The following is a 15648-nucleotide window of genomic DNA, read 5'->3' on the forward strand; positions in this document are numbered from 1 at the left end:
AAGAGATTGACTTGAAAAGTAAGTAATAATAAGTAAGTAAAAGTAAGTAATTAAACTTCAAGTAACAAAAATCTTACACGTGATAGATTCTTGGTCGACAAAATTTTATATTTAATTTATTAACTATTGCTTATAGTTATATGAAATTATATATAATTATAATTAAGATTTTAAATGTAATCCCATATATCAGGCTGGATCAGACATGAACAGATATGATCAGGCCTGAGCGTATTTAACGCTTCAGACATGAAAAGATATGAACAGACATTAACAGGCATGAACAGGCATGGACACGTATGATCAGGCCTGAGCGTATTCAACGCTTCAGACATGAACAGACATGGACAGGTATGATCAGGCCTGATCATGTCTAATTTTAGGCCTGATCATACAAGAACAGGTATGGTCAGGTCTGATCATTCTTTCCCGGGCAATTTTGAGTACAGAAAGTTTACAGGTTGAGAAATTTAATAACTAATAAATACAATAATATAATTATTTTGTAGTTGTCAAACGATTCTTTAATTTATTAAAACTTCTTAAAATTATCTTGAAACCTTGACGAATCTAATATTACGGTAGGTCTACGGTAGTATTACGGTAGGTTTACCGTAACTTACGGTATCTCTAACGTAACACTACCGTAAGCTACGGTACAAGTACCGTAAGTTACGGTATCTCTACCCTAACACTACCTCACGAGTCTAATATTACGGTAGGTTTACCGTAACTTACGGTATCTATACCCTAACACTACCTCATTTATCATCAATTATCCACATGCATCCTCATATAGGTCCGGACTCAAAAAATAAATTATTCCCAGGACTTTTTATGGCTTTTCCTACTACAGGACATTATAATGAACAAAAAACGTTATTATTATGATGGGTCATTCCCATCAGGAGCAAAGTTACGGGCTACTCTTCATAGAAAAACATGGAAAGTGTCATCCTCACCCATGTTCCCTCATCCTCATACGGCTCTAGATTCGAAAAACAAATTATTCCCAGGGCTTTTTATGGCTTTTCCTACTACAGGACATTACAATGAACAAAAAACATTATTATTGTGATGGGTTATTCCCAACAGGAGTGAAGTTACAGGCTACTCTTGTTAAATAGCCATAGACAGTGTCATCCTCATTTATCTTACTTACTACCGTAAGTCTAACCTCTTATTTTGGGAATTGTGATTTACTTAGGATTTTATTACCCGAATCAAAAATCTATATGGCGCTATCTGTCAAACAAAGACAAAATAAATCGATAGAAATGATGTGGATATAAGGCCCTTATATTCACGCAACGTGGATCTATCAGAACTTCTTAAGTATAAACTAACTTTCCTAAAATTAATCACGTAAAGTATTTACCGTAAATCACCGTAATGCAGTAGTGTACGGTAACTAGTAGGCTGTACTGTAACTCTACTGTAATCAACAGTAAAGATATTACTCATAATGAAGAATCAGAACTTTGTTATCGATGATCGCACAAATAGGTACGGTATTTTTATCACAGTTCTACCGTTAATTTACCGTATCTTGCAGTCACGAAATGGCAGGATTGAGGCAGATTACGGTAGAATTGTGGTAAGATTACATTAGCATTATGGTAATGTTATGGCAGAACTACGGTAAAATACGATAGAACGACCGTAAATTACGGTAGAGCTACGGTAAGACTACGGTAGGATCACGGTGACTACAGGAGGGGTACGGTAAATTACCCTAGTACCGGAATATCTTTACCGTAAATCTACTGTAATATCGGGTCCGCCAGGGAACAAAAAAAATTTTCAATTAATCTGACAGTAATGATGGTTGAATTGTGAATTCTATGCAATAACGCTTACAATATTATATATATTTTAGTAAAACGAACAGTAAAAATAATAAATACGAGAACTTATTGGTATTTATGTTTAATGAATTTAAAAAAATTCAGTTAAAGTATTTTCTTATTTTCCAATAGTGAATATAATTTTTCTTGTAGCTTATGATTTTATCTACATGATATTGTAACATTCATATAAATATATAATACATATAAATTCCACAATATTATATTATTGTACCAAACAAAAAAAAATTTTTTTTTTAAATATTAATATTAATATTGAAATTTCTACCGGAATAATTGACGTAAATTATTTTTATACAAAGTATTTTTGATGAAAGTGCACATATATATCTTATGAAGGGAAAAATTTAACAAATATAGGGGACAAGTAAGGTAAAATTATTTGTGGCGCCTATATTCATACTTACCAATAGTGTTCGGCTTTACATATTAATATCACCACCACATTGTGTGTTACTAAAGTGAACGACGCCATTTTTATTGCTACAGTGACTTCGTATTTAACGTGAAACCAAACTATTTATTAATAAAAATAAATGATTTTACATTATTTTATATTATTTGGATCAAAATAACAAACATGAGATACGCATTGATACGCTGGATTGATGAAAATAAGTCTGATGTAATACCTACATCTAAAATCCCTTCGACAGCATTAAGAGAAGGAGCTCTTACCTCTTTAACTTGGATGGATAAAAAAACTAAACAATCATCCAAGCATTCCGTGCAAATTTAAAATATTGATAGAAAGTAATGTTCGATCTTATTGTTAATAATTTATAAAATCTATTAGTGAATAACCATAATTAAAGGCTATTTTAAAATATATTGGAAGTTGAAGAAAGCTATTCAAGGTACATTAGTACGTATGATTTGCATTCGATTTTTTATTAATTTCATGTAATCTTACACTATTTACAATTTCAGATATTATAGCACATAGATTCCGAATCATTCTACTCAACCATACACTACTGTAAGTCCAGGCTATTTTACTTAGTTACATGTTACTGGAAATCTAAGTTATTATAATCAACCATCCACTGCTGAATAGCTACTAGCCTTCACTACTAGCTACTCCACTACTAGCCTTCATGCCCTGGATGGTGGAGTCACACCCGATCTTCAAGTCTGGTGACGGGAAGTGTAACAGTGCGTTTCTGACTTTCGATTTAAAAATCGAGCACGAAAGTCTAATTGACCCTACGGCCATCTATTGTAACCATTGTATATTAATTAACACTCTTTAGTCACCCGGGACTATGTTAGAGGCCCCCTAGATCGAATTCTATTTGAATAGAGACGATAGTGGGGTAGTTCCACCCCATCTGAATTTTTCTATAAAAGGGCCAGCAAACACTTGCTTGAAGACTTAGGCCCTGGCTATCACCCACAAGTGACCGGTAGGGTAATGAACTGATGACGCTTGGCGAGGTCCCTACTCTACAACTAGAGCTCATTAAAATTTATATGAGCTGGCCTAACGGTAAGTCTAGTCATATTTAGTCATCAATTCCCAGTGAGGAGTTTTATTTAATTTATTGTATATCCTTGCGTTTGGTCGTCCGGCTTTGATATATCTGCAGTGATTAGTTTAAGATATTTAATTGAAGAACGTTGAATTAGCCATACAAATATATTTCAAGTCAAAATTCTACACGCGGTCATTTAGTGTAAAGTTAAAATAAAATTGAATTATACCGATAAAATTTGAGAGTGCTACCGGATCGTTACTGTTCGTTTCCTAGAATTTTCTACCACCAAAGATTGGCCCTACACCGTTGCTGCCACGTTTACTGCCTGCACTTATTAAAGGTCATTTCCCATCTACAACTACAGGGATGAAACACGCAGTAAGGTACACCGTAAGTGGAATTCCGTTTTTCCCACTCTGAAATTATACTTGGTCTCCTCCCGCGTAGAATTCATTTAATAATTAATTGCTATGAACTTCAGTCAAATTGAGGAAACTTTCATATTGTAAAATGGGTACTTGGTTAAATAAATAAAATATTTATCTGTAATAATGAAAACTAAACCTTTTACTAAATAAACCACCAGGTCATTTCTTTTTATAGTTGATAAGCGCAGATTTCAAGGGACGAGGCGAGCCCCCTCCCCCTTCCAGCTCATAAAATAAATTAATTTAAGTTAATTAAAAGTAACCTTACGCCAGGACAAGAGCTAGCCCAGCGACAGGCCGACCGGTTCTATCACTTTCAATAACTGCATATATATACATATATATATTCAGTTATCACTACATTCCTACTAAGTTGAGTTCGGATCTATTCGATTTATCCACGAGCATTCAAACAACTAACTGGCATCAACGTGAGATAAATGTCGTGTCATGCTATTTATAGGCTCTTGGTAGGCTTGATAGTCGGGCTATTAATTGAGTGAACCCTGCTAGCTAGTCGTCACATCAGCTAATTTGGCGTCTGACTACAGTAAATCGGCGCATTTTCTAACCTGTAACGGGGTAAATTCGTATTTACCGCGTTCAAGTAAATTCAAATTAAATCTATTATGCGCACTGTCGGTCATGTGACATTACCACTTCGGGTATTCCGGGTAGGTAGCGACTAGTCGTCCGGAAATGTAAATTTCACTTGCTCGACCGTCGACCCCACCTAGAGTTAAGTAGGAGAGAAAAGGACAACTATAGTCAAGAGTGAGCGAGCAATTAAAAACGGGGACCGGAACGAGAATCGGGCATTAACCATCGGGACGTCCGAATAGAGAGGTGGAGAGACAAAGTGACGAGACAACCGACGCCATAACAGACGCCGTTAATTTAATTAACCAGGTAATTAATTATTAGCTTGAGTTATTGTGGAACCAAGCGATGAAAATCTTGATTATTAATAACAAATACCAGGCAGTTAGCCGGTATTTTATATAAAAACATTACTGATTGCGTCTGATTGAACAGGTTGAAGGAGAGTAAGGAGAGAGAGAGAGAAAGAAAAAAACAGAGAGAGAGACGGAACCAAAAGTAGACCAATTACAAGGACAAAATTAATTAGAAAACCTGGACAGAGACACGACGACGAAAAGAGCTGGAGAGTTTAATTGTTGAGGTATTTATAAAATTTATTCCAGGCGGGAAGCCGGAAAATTTTATTAAATACTAGTATACGTTTAAACTCGTCGCGTCTAAAGTAAATTCTTGCGAATTAAATTAATTTCATAAAGAAAATTAATAAATTAAATTCGGGCATAATTATAAAATTTTAGTAATTAATTAACTCCAGGCAGGTAGCCGGAATTTTTCTAGAAGTTTCCAGGTGGGTCGAGTGACGCGCGCACCGGAACTGTCGAATCTAGTCATAGACGCTAGTCAATTATTAATTACTTATAAGTAAAATTTAATAAAAATAATAAAATGAATAAAATCAATTAAAATTGTCTCGGGAAAATAAGAGAGGTCCGTGGTCGAAGTCGTCGTAAAATTAATCAGGAGAATTTACGTAATTAAAGAAATTATAATTAATTAAGAAAAAGGCGTAAATAAAATAAGAATAATTATCGTGGTGATAGTAGTACCTGAAGAAACGTGTTATTAAATTACTTAGTGAAGGTTGTGATATTAAAATAAGTGATAAGAAATTGAAAGGAAATAATACTCAATAAAATAGGAAAGGAAAATCAATTAATATATTAATTAAAAATTATATAATTCTCTAAATTAATTAAATTATTAATTGCGGAAAATTAATTTAAGAAGTGTAGGTAAAATAAGTCCAGGGGGCCGAGTGAGTGAAATAAAAAAAAAAAAAAAAAAAAGAAGTTAAGGAAAAATATTAGCAATTAAGTATCGCGAAGGTTAAGCGATTTTTAATCATTGTGTGTGTGAGTGTGTGGAAATGCCAAAGGTAGTTGGCTAATTTAGTAATTAAGTGTCGCGGAGGTAAAGCGATTTTTAACCAGAGTGGGAGTGTGTGGAAACGCCAAAGATAGTTGGCTGATTATTAGATAAAATTATTTCGGGTAAATAAATAAAAGGTTATAAGGTAAATTAATGTTATAAAGGTTATAAGGTAAATTAAGGTCATAAGGTTATAAGGTTTAATGATGTTATAAAGGTTATAAGGTTTAATGTCATAAGGTTTATAAGGTTTAATGTAATAAGGTTTATATAAGAAGTTATAAGAGCTATAAAAGGTATAAAATATAAAAGTTTATATAAAAAGTAATAAGTGAAGAAATTATAAAGGTAAAATAGGTCATTGGAAAATAAAGGTTTAACTTGTTAATTGAAATAGTAAATTATTTATAAGTTATCCTTCCTCATCCTCCTCTTACAATTAAATAAAATTACACCAACCCTGATGATCTAAGATCCGGTTCTGGGAGGCCGTTATCACTTCCAGTGGCGCCCTTAAAAAGGTAATTTAAGGACGACCAGAGTAACAGCATAGCCCTGTTATAAACCAATAGCAAAATTCACTTAGACAGCCATGCTGCACACGGCACTTCTACGTGGCTACCGAGAACGAAGACACCACCACTAAATTAAATTGTATTCTTGTGTCAACCTCTACGTCACGAGCTTACTTAATGTTAATCAAAGTCCTAATATATTGTTGCAATTTGAGTGTTCTGAATTCGCTAATTAATCATAATTTTACTCATTTCGTTCGTGCACTCATTCGCTCTCCTAGGTAATTGACAACACCGCCTGAGTTGCAGATAATATTTCTATTTTATTATGCGGGATAAATCCAACCTTAGTACACACTATTCGTTAGAGTAGTTACTATTTATCGTCAAGATGCTTTGCATGTGGTAAATGTTACTTAGCGCATGGGAATTTTACAGCGTACGCAAAATATCTCAACGGCAAACGATAACTGACAGCACAAAATTTCGGGCACTAAGATAGGACTTAACTCACAATAGTCAGAAAAAAAAATATTTACTTCATGAAATCATAGACATCAATCACAATAAATCGAAAATGAAAATAACAATTTTGATACTGGATTCTTAGAAGCACAACTAAGTAATTCCGGAATCAAGTAGTCACGTGCTTGTGCGTACATTTACAAAGCTCAAATGCAAGTATAAAACACCAATACTCTGACTGTCTCACAATAGGCCGGCGCGGTAACTTAATATTCACTCAATGCTCCAATCCTGGTAACGTCACAAAATAACATAGCACAAGTTGTAAAATTAAAATAATAAACAAGCTCATTGCAAATGGTGAATAAATAGGCAAATGACAAAAAAGAACTTTAAGGGCCACATACAATAATTTCCACTTATCTTTATGCTCTTAGCTAAACGCGCTACTACGAGCTCAATAAAATTACTATGATACTTGGCTATCGAGTATACATGATGGGGTTACATGAAGTCAAAATTAAAAAAAAAAAAATTTTTTTTTGTTCTATTTTCGTAATGTACATATATTTAAGCACATACAGAGAAATTTTTTTTTCAATCCAGCGAATATTTTCGAAGTTACACACACATATGTAATGATGGTAGAGCGTTTAGAGGCCAGAGCGTGAACTGTCTATTGTGATCCATTTTATTGTATTCCGATGCATGAAGTAACAGTGTAGTAATGTTGAATCTATATGGGGCATTCCACGCCAAATCGACCACTTTTGACCCCGACCCCTTTCGATTTGGCTGAAAATTTTTTTTGCTTTCCTACCCCATTATAATTATTTTTCAGGAAAATTTAAAAATTTTTTACTCAACCCAAAAAAAGTTATGAGTTTTTCAAAAATAAGGCTTTTATTTTTTGAAATAGCTATAACTTCTTCAAAAATTGACCAATTGGGAAGTTTTGTTTTTTCAAAATTTTTGTCTTTGAATGTACTTTTCAGAAAAAGATACAAGAAAATTTAAAGATGATAAACTCTCTGAAATTTTTGGCTTTTTTGAGAAAAACCGTCATTTTCTTAAAGTTCGCCCTTTTTTATCTTTTTTTTTTAATTTCTCAAAAAAAACTTCAATTAATTCTGAAATTTTCGCCATTTATTGGCTTAAAAAAATAAATTGAAATGAAAAAAAAATCCTTCGTTCAATAACTAGATAATGTTATTTTAAAGATGTGTACACAATTCGAACTAAATCGGTCCATAACTTCTCGAGAAATCGTGTCCATCGACTTCAAACATGGAGTTTTGAGAAAAAAGCGTTTAAAATTTTAAGTTGAAATTACATGCAAAAAAAAATTTTTTTTTTTAACTTATATAGAATCATCGATTCCAACACCATAAAGCAGAGTACCCGTAGCTGCAGCAATGTCTAGCGCATCCTTTTGCTCTTGCCTGGGACGAATTCTTGCTTTACGACTCTCAATGTCAGCTTTCTTTTCGGCAATGAGTATGCGGTTCTCATCTTCTTTTTGACATACTCATGGCTGTTTCGGCCAAGTTTCAAGTCCATACCATGCATAAAAAGCAACAAAGCTGAGGCTCCTTCGTTGAATGTGCCAGCAGCGACAAATGCAGCGATCCCAACTATTGTTAACCCAGCAGGGATTGTTTTAGGAGTAATTTTCCAAACTAACTCGTTGAAACTTTCATTATTATTTTGCGTGAATCCACCAAAGCACCTCTCCAAGAGCTTCTCTTTGCTGAGGTCTTCATAAAAGGGTCTGATAGCTGACGAAACCTCACTTGTTAATAAATCATATTCATGTTTGTATGATGACAGAGTGTCAATAGCCAGCTGCTTCCGTATACCTGCGGTGCGCTACACCGATGTGGCCTGATGGGCGGAACTTCTGAAGGGTCTACCTCTTAGAATTTTACTCGGATCGATTTAAAGTTTTGAGAGAATATTTTAAACATATTGTACTATTTAATAAGACAAAAAAAAATCCATTTTTTGAAATTTTCAAACCCACCTAACCCCTTAATGAAGGTACAGCATCACTATTATATTATATGAATGTCATGTGGGTCCAATGCGCATTCATATGTCGAAAAAGCGGATGCACAGCGCATGAGTTATTAGAAGCTGCCGAAGAAGTAAAAAATCAATTATATGACCCTGAAATAGATGAGTCAATGGTAACAGGGAAAATTTGAATTTTCCGCGTTAAAATTTTATTATTCTCTCTTATAGGTTGGTCGATAAAAACCATAACTACCCCAGGGTTATCCGGGGTAGAGCGCGACTTGTCAGGAGCGGAAATCGTAGGGGCTCGTCCGTTAGTCCCACTTAGTTGTAAGTAGGAGTGACCAAATTTTCCGGAAGTTGCTGAATCCGGACGATTGGGTAAAATACTATAAGTGTCGGTCGGACAGAGACCGAGAGACAGAACCGGACTGATCGAATTAAATTAATTTTCTAGGCCTAGGCCAGAATTTAAATTTCATTACAGTACTTAGTCGTTCGTCGGGGTAATCCGCGTCTAGGCCATTAGTAAATTAATTAGTCGTAAATTTGTTAAATTAAAATTGAGCCAGACGTAGTCTAACCGGATCCAGGCCCATTAGCCGGATCCAGGGCGTCATTCTTAAATCCAGGCCACTGCCAGAATTATTGCGTCGTAGAAATTTCTAGGCCTATTGTGTGAAACACAAGCCAGAAATTTCGTGTTCTAGTCCGTGTCTCACAATTGCAGATCGTGATGGGCGTAGGTACGATATTCGTATAAAATGTAGTGAATGAAAGGGTACTTACATTGATCAAGGACCGATCCTATGACCTGGGCTCACGTGATCAAATGCTCAGTCTATTCTATTTTATATTTAATTCCCGCCCACACAATATTGTTGAAGACAAAATTGATAAAACCCAAAATGATTTCCAATTTATTATGCGACTGATCTAATTTCACAATCAAACGTCGAGCGGTAGACGTAAGATTATGTACCCCTTACTGTGAACTATCGGTCTGAGCGGCTAGACAGGTAAAAAAATAAGGGATAAAGGAAAGTGGGTTGCCGAAAAGCCTCGTGAAGCTTGTATCTCATTGTCAAAGTAAAATTGTCTGATAAATAATGTTTTTCAAATGTTTTATGTTAACGAGTATTTATTTATTAAGGACTCAATATTCTCAAAATGCAAAAGGGTTACAAATGGCAATATTTAGAATAGTAAATATAAAAGTAAATGTTTCATGCATATGGTTGCAAATACTTCAGAGTATATAAAAAATAAAAAATACTAAACAATGGTTACAATGTTAAAACTTACCCTAATCAGGTTTTGGTGAGGTGTCAGGACTGTCAGCAGTTACACAGGACACTTATTCACAACGTGTTCTCGCGGTCAATTAATGTGATTCTAATTTATCGAATTATTTATTTATTTAGTATACTTTGTTGTATCAATATCAATGTTTATGCGTTTTTAAATCTCTGTAGGTTAAGTTAAAATGGAGGTCTTCGCGCTTCTCGCGGTAAAATAATTTCAATGTATTCAAATTCTTCGCGTCTTCGCGGTAATAGAAATTTATAAAATCTTCGCGTATTTTCGCGGTAAAAGTATTTCAAAATATTATTCAAATTCTTCGCATTTCGCGGCAAAATATTATTCAAAATCTTCGCATTTATCGCGGTAAAATAATCTTTGATTTTTCACGTTTTCGTGGTATATTTCAATATAAAAATAATAAAAAATGAATGAAATTAAATGGATTAAAAATAAGATGAAGATAATCAATGCTGTAACGGTGCTAAACGGTTGATATTAGTTCACGACTTACAACGATCGAGGACCAATCGTACGATCTGGGCTCACGTGATCGGATGCTATACGCTAATATCGCGTTGATTATGCTTCTGAAGCTAGTAGAAAATAATATACCAATTATACGAGTGCTTACGACGATCAAGGACCGATCCAATGATCTGGGCTCACGTGACCGAATGCTCAATCGGGATATCAATCCTCCAGCCACGAACACCATTAAGTGTCCGGAGTTCGGTAAGGTTCAGAATTTGATTCCCAAAAGAACTGATGAGCTAAAGTCCATGGTCTTTTTATATGATCCTCACATATGAAGAGTGGTGGTAACCAGTTTCCCATATGAGAGGATTCGGACTCGCCCGAAAGTTCTAGCCCCATGCACACGTGTGATCTCTGGGAAACAGATTTTGACTATTAAGTAGGCTGAAGACCTGGCGCCACTCTGTCGCCGAGCATGCCCGTGTAGGAAACCATAAATTTGGAGATTTTCATTAGCTTTCTCTAATTTCCAAGAATCACATGCAGGTGCGCATGAGTTGGGTGATCTATAATTTTAAGATGAAAAATCAAAGAAGACTACCGCTTCTCTGCTTAGATTAGTTAAATGGGAACGGATACATAAATTTTGAAGGTACGTTAAGTAAAAATGATGAAATTTCCAGAAAGAGAAATATATAATACGCGTGGTCCATTAGTACAATACGACTTAATTGTAAAGCGTTGACAACGCTCAAGTAGGTATATTTGTCCCGTACGACTTCTGGCGTCAGTAAGTCTGCGTCATAAAAAAAAAGGTCTAAGTGCATGAGGTTTTTGGGTTTTCACGTATTGGGTGGACCGTTATGCGATCTACACTACTGATGGTCACTCTATTATGATATATAAAAAAAACTGAAGGTCTATTCGGAACGCATCGTTTTGTGTTGCCGCCTGTGTCTTACTGTTCCTGACTATGTCGTTATAGTTCTTGAGAAAAATAGTTTTCTCATGTACTTTTTCCTCCCAAGAGAAAAAATAATATATAAAAAAAAATTCTTTTATATTTTTACAACTTGTAAGGATACGAGTTAAACGTATCAGCCGTGACACGTGTAAAATTATTAATTAATTAAAATAAATAGATAAATTAATAACAATTAAAATAAAATACATTAATATGATAAATCGAAGATAAATTAATGAACAGTTAATTTAATAATCGGTAAATTGTCCAATGCCAATTTAAATACTTAATAATTAAATTAATAAATAAAATTAATTAATAATTCACTGTAAATAAAATAACGATAAGTAAAATTAAATATCGAAAAGAAAGAAGTTAAATAAATAGAGATAAAAAATGGAGGAACTTTGGGTTGAGTGAGAATCGGGTAATAGTGATGCTGATATTTACGGATAAAACTCGACTTGTTAATTATTGTGATTCCAGATTATTGTTAAAATGAAAATTAAATTAATTGTTATTGAGAAGGAGTCAATTTAAAATTAATTAATTAATAACAATCATTTTTACAAAGTTACGATTAATTATTTTATTATCAAGCGTGGCGGGAACAGCCATTTTAAACTTAGCGTGTGTGTGATATAAAGTCCAGGGGACTCGAGTGAGTGTGCGCGTGAATAGATCAAGTAGATTAGTTTTTAAATAAAATTATTGTGATAATTAATTAAGTTCGTCAGGTAAAGCGATTATAAATAAAAGTAAGATTTAAAATAATTGCCAAAAGTAGTTGGTAAATTAAATTGAATGTGTTTGTCGTCCACTTTTAGGATTTTTATGACCAAATTAAAGGCTTGCTAAAAAATTGTGACCGCTACATGCTCTATGTTTTATTCAGTGCGGATCACGTAGCTGGGGGTGCAAGACGGGAGACTGAAGAGTCTTTTGTAGAAATCCCTTTGGGACGCTTCCAGCTTGTCGATGTTCTTTTGAGTCAGACACCAGATATGAGGAAGGTAGAGTAGCATACTCCTAGACATACTATTGTACACTCTGGTTTTACCCTTCCATGAGTTTGCTTTGAGCTTAATGAGGATGTTTAGAACTGCACCAGAGGCTAATTTGCTTTTCTTGACGGCAGCAGACGCAGCTGTATCTCCCTGTAGTGAGTTAGTGAAGTATACGCTGAGGTATTCATATGACTTGACCACTTCAACTCCCTTATGAGAAGATGTCGATCCTGCCAGACCTCCCACTTGAGCTTAATGTGAGAATTTTCGTCTTTAACGTGTTGACAGTTAGGTCATTGTGATCACAGTAGAGTTCAAGCAGCTTAAGAAGTCTTCTGAGTTTGACTTGAGTGCGGGCAAATATAGAGAGATCATCAGCATATTTTAAGCAGAGTAGTGAGAACCAAGGTTGAGACCCTCAGCATCGTGATCAGAGAGAAAGGAAATCAGATAAGAGATGTCCAACACGAATAATAGTGGGCTGAGCGTTTCACCTTGTAGAACGCCAGTGGTGATATCAATCGGCTTAGACAGGTCCCTACCGATCCTGACTTGCATGCAGGTGATGTCTTAGAGAGCTTTGATGACGTTTAAGAGCTTGGGGCCGAGGCCAAGGTAAGCAAGCTTCGACCAGAGCTTATCATGTGAGACTGAGTCAAATACGCGTTTCAAGTCCACAAATAAGGTGAATGCAGCAGAGCCATGGAGCCTGACGGCAATTTGAAGTATAGCTAGTAAGTTGAAGACGTTATCTCCACAGCCTCGACCCGGACGGAAGCCTGCTTGCTCTTCAAGGATAATATTTAGGCTTTCTGCCCATTTCTGAATTCGGTCGCATAAGATTTGAGTGAAATATCTTAACTATGCAGTTCACCAGGGCGATACCTCGGTAATTGCTGGGGTTGGTAGTGTCACCTTCTTCGTGCAACATGCACATTACTATTTTAGACAAGTTGTCAGGTATGTTCCCAGTTGACAGTATTTTGTTGTGAAGCGCTAAAAGATATAAACGCCAATTCTGTGGAATCTCTTTTAAAAACTCGTAGTATATGCCGCCTGATCCGGTGGCTTTACCAGGCTTGCATTTCTTGAGGCTGATTGCAAGGTCCTCCTAGAAGATCTCGTAAATAAAAGGTATAAGTTAAAGGGTTTATAAAATAAATAAAAGTTAAAATTGTTATATTAAATAAATCTAATTTATTTATAAAATTATCCTTTCTCTTCTTTCTCTTACAATTAATATTTACACCGACCATGAACATTAAGAACCGGTTCTGGAAGACCGTTTAATACTTCCAGTGGCGCCCTTAAATAAGGACGACCAAGTTAACAGTACCTCTATTATACAATGTAAATTGGAAAAAAATCTTTTTTACTGTAAATAAACTGCTTTTGAAACTTTAATCACGTTTTTTCAAAACTATGTTTTTAATATCGGTGAGTAAGATTTCTCAGAAATGGCTGATCTGATCACTCTTAAATTTGAACGCAAGCTTTTAAGCTCTTTTTTTAGTAATTAATGAAAGGTTTTTTCTCACCGATGAATATATTTCAATTTATAAACAATTTGAGGTCTAATTTTTGGTAAAAAATCGTTTTATTTTATTATTTTTTTTTTTTTTTTTGAGAAGCCGCCATTTTGTCAAAAATTATTATTTTGGTTATTTCTTCAATTAATAACAAGATAATACATTATATGAACGAAATATTTTTGGTTGCTCCATTTTAGATGATCCAGACCAGAAATATCGTGTTCATCGCAAGACGCCTTTTTTAAAGATGAAATAATTATTTTTACAAAAAAAAAGTATTTAAATACAGTTAAGATTTACCGCAATACGTATAAAAACTTTCTTTTTAATAAATTAAAAGGTCTTCTCAAAAAAAATCCTGAAAAATCGATTTTTTAAGACTCCTGACGCATGTAACCCCTCTTAACGAACTCGATTATTCAACGAAACATAAAAACAATTTCAATAATACAAGTTAACAAGATAGGTTATTCGTTAAGTATGCAAAAAAAAAATTAACAATAAAGTACCAAAAATATAGCCTAAAACTGCAGAGCTAAAACACTCGCGACTCGCTAGCACAACATCTAAACAGAAAAGACAATCGAGTTAGCCTTATGCTCTTCTCTGTATTTAAATTAAAAATAAACAATTACTCCGGGTCCTCAGATCAACTGTAACGCAAGAAATGCTCCTCTGAACCACGCGGATAGTTTCAATAATAAATAATACGATAATGACAAACGTCTTGTCAGAACAATGGTATTCAATAAGTGAAATTTTGTATAACTTACAACTTAACAACAGAGTAGAAAACATGACAGGGAAAAAAAACTTATTTGTTGCGTAATTGAAACTATATTTAAATTCAAATATAGTTTCACTTCTGGCAGATAGAGGCAGCACCTATTGGGGCCTAGACCATTAATTTAAACTTGGACATGCGCAGTGCGGCGCATGCGCATCTACTCTTTCCTGCCTTGTGTCGAGAATTCGGCCGCCATTATCTTTCGCATATATACATCCTAGTGATAACACGTGTTTTATATAATCGTATCATTTTGCGCTTATCTCGAGTAAATAATTAAAAATAAACGGTTAATGAATTTAACCAATCATCGAGCTCCATAATTATATAATTATTTACATAATTCAGTCAAAAGAACTCAAGAAATTAATTCTTTGATACTCACGGAATTCAAGTGATCAACCACCACGTTTCTGAAGAGGTTAATTAGACGGAAACCACTACAGGTGCATTATTATTTCTTAATTAATTAATCCAAGTGCTCATAAAAATAAGACTCTATATAATAAATAATTAATTATCAACATGCTCAATATTTTAATAAAACTAAAAGTAAATTCTCGCTCGGTAGCCTCTGCAATCATGCTACCACGTGTTCAGAAAAAACGTTCAATTCAGTGCAATTTATTATAAACTCATTCAAATCAATTAAATTAAGTGATCATAAATAATATATACTCACTAACCTCATTTCTGCATGCATTGGTGCTATTAAAAAAGTAATTCAAGTGTTCAGTAATTAACTTCGCTCGGTAACCTCTGAATTCATGTTACTTATTATCATGACATTTTTGCAATTAATTCAGTGTTCAAATATATTCAAATTAATTATTTCAAT

The 15648-nt window shown here is 34.3% G+C and overlaps 1 pseudogene; it reads right to left on the reverse strand.

Moving 5' to 3' along the window:
- Positions 1-8085: 8085 nt before the first annotated feature.
- Positions 8086-15501, reverse strand: LOC128667324 (uncharacterized; annotated as a pseudogene).
- Positions 15502-15648: the final 147 nt, after the last annotated feature.

This window comes from Microplitis demolitor, chromosome 2 (assembly GCF_026212275.2).
Source record: "Microplitis demolitor isolate Queensland-Clemson2020A chromosome 2, iyMicDemo2.1a, whole genome shotgun sequence".
Lineage (NCBI taxonomy): Eukaryota > Metazoa > Arthropoda > Insecta > Hymenoptera > Braconidae > Microplitis > Microplitis demolitor.